Source organism: Orycteropus afer, unplaced genomic scaffold (genome assembly GCF_000298275.1).
Source record: "Orycteropus afer afer isolate SDZICR_OR568_19922 unplaced genomic scaffold, OryAfe1.0 scaffold00337, whole genome shotgun sequence".
In the NCBI taxonomy this organism is placed as follows: Eukaryota; Metazoa; Chordata; class Mammalia; order Tubulidentata; family Orycteropodidae; genus Orycteropus; species Orycteropus afer.
Window position 1 is genome coordinate 2,330,186 of NW_006921924.1, and position 1,992 is coordinate 2,332,177.

Consider the following 1,992-nt stretch of genomic DNA (forward strand, 5'->3'; position numbering starts at 1 on the left):
CTTAGGCACTACGCTACCAGAGCTCCCTCCATAATGATACTGCCTCAGAAATGCAAGGAGGGGTCGCAATGAGTTGGATCTGCCTCAAGGGCAGTGAGTTAGGTTTTTTTTTTTTTTTTGCTTTGGGGCTCCTAAATATATTAGTATCCCTTTAAATATTATTGCTTTTGAGTAATGTTTTTCATTGTATGGACATAAGCTGATTATGGTAGGAAAATCACTTAATAAATCAAAAGTATAAACAAAATCATCTCATGCATAATTCCAGCAATCCAGGTTTTTATTTTGGAGTCTGTCTCTTTCTCTGGCTGCCTATCTATCATCATTACCATCCACATATATGTGTATTGTGTGCCTAAGCATGCATGTTGAGTGTAAATATTTTTATAGTTTTTTCATAAAATTGAGATCAAAACAGCCACACACTATTGTACTATTTTAGCCTGCTTTAAGCATCTCTTAGTGGTGCAAATGGTTAAGTACTAGTTGTCTGAATCTACCCAGAGGCTACCCAGACTATCAGAACCAGGAAGAAGGGCCTGGCAACTTATTTCTAAAAGATCAGCCACTGACAACCCTACAGAACACAGTTCTACTCTGACACACATGAGATTACCATGAGTTGGAATAAAATCAGTAGCAACTAACTTGGGTTTTTGGTTATCCTGCTCTTAAAAGTTCAATCAATTTTTCTCATATTGTTGTTGTTATTAGGTGCCATCAAGTCATCTCCGACTTATAGCGACCCTATGCACAGCAGAACAAAACACTGCCCAGTCCTGAGCCAGCTCCATGATTCTTGCTATACTTGAGCCCATCGCTGCTGCCACTGTGTCAATCCATCTCATTGAGGGCCTTCTCCTCTTTCGTCGACCCTACACCTTACAAACCATGACATCCTTCTCCACGGAATGGTCCCTTCTGACAACATGACCAAAGTAGGTTAGATGATGTCTGGCCACTGTGGCCTCCAAGAAGCATTCTGGCTGCACTTCCTCCAGGACAGACTTGTTAGTTCTTTTAGCAATCCACGGTACCTTCAGCATTGTTCACCAACACCACAACTCAAAAGCATCAACTCTTCTTTGGTCCTCCTCATTCACTGTCCAGCTCTCACATGCATATGAGGTGACTGAAAATACCATGGCTTGTGTCAGGCACACCCTAGTCCTCAAGGAGACATCTTTGCTCTTCAGCACTTGAAAGAGGTCCTTTGCAGCCGATTCACCCCATGGTATATGTCGTGTGGTGCCCAGACTGCTCCTGCTTCCATTGGCGTTGATTGTAGAACCAAGCAATGTGAACTCTTTGACAATTTCAATCTTTTCTCAATTTATCATAATGCTGCTTATAGATCCAGTTGTGAGGATTTTTGTTTTCTTTATATTGAGATGTGATCCATACTGCAGACTGTATTCTTCAATCTTCATTAGTAAGTACTTCAAGTCATTCTCACTTTCAGCAAAGTTGTGTTGACAGCATATCGCAGGTTGTTAATGATTCTTCCTCCAAGCCTGATGCCATGTTCTTCTTCATATAGTCCAGCCTCTCGGATTATTTACTCAGCATACAGATTGAATAACTATGGTGAAAGGATACAACCTGACACACTCCATTCTTGATTTTTTTTTTTTTAAATTGAGATTTGGGTGAAAATTTACAGAGCAAATTTACTTTCCATACAGCAGTTCACATACACTTTGTCTGAACACAATTCACCACAATACAACAGCTCCCCTCTCACTTCCTTCTGATAGTCACCTCTTCCCTGTGTACATCCCTCCATGCACCCCTTCCCTTCTTGATTTTACAACATGCAGTGTTCCCTTTTTCTATTTGAATGACAGCCTCCTGGTCTACGTACAGGTTCCTTATGAGTATAATTAAGTGTTCTGGAATTCCCATTCTTCTCAGTGTTATCCACAATTTGTTATGATCCACACAATCAAATGCTTTTGCATAGTCAATAAAACACAAGTAAACATCTTTCTG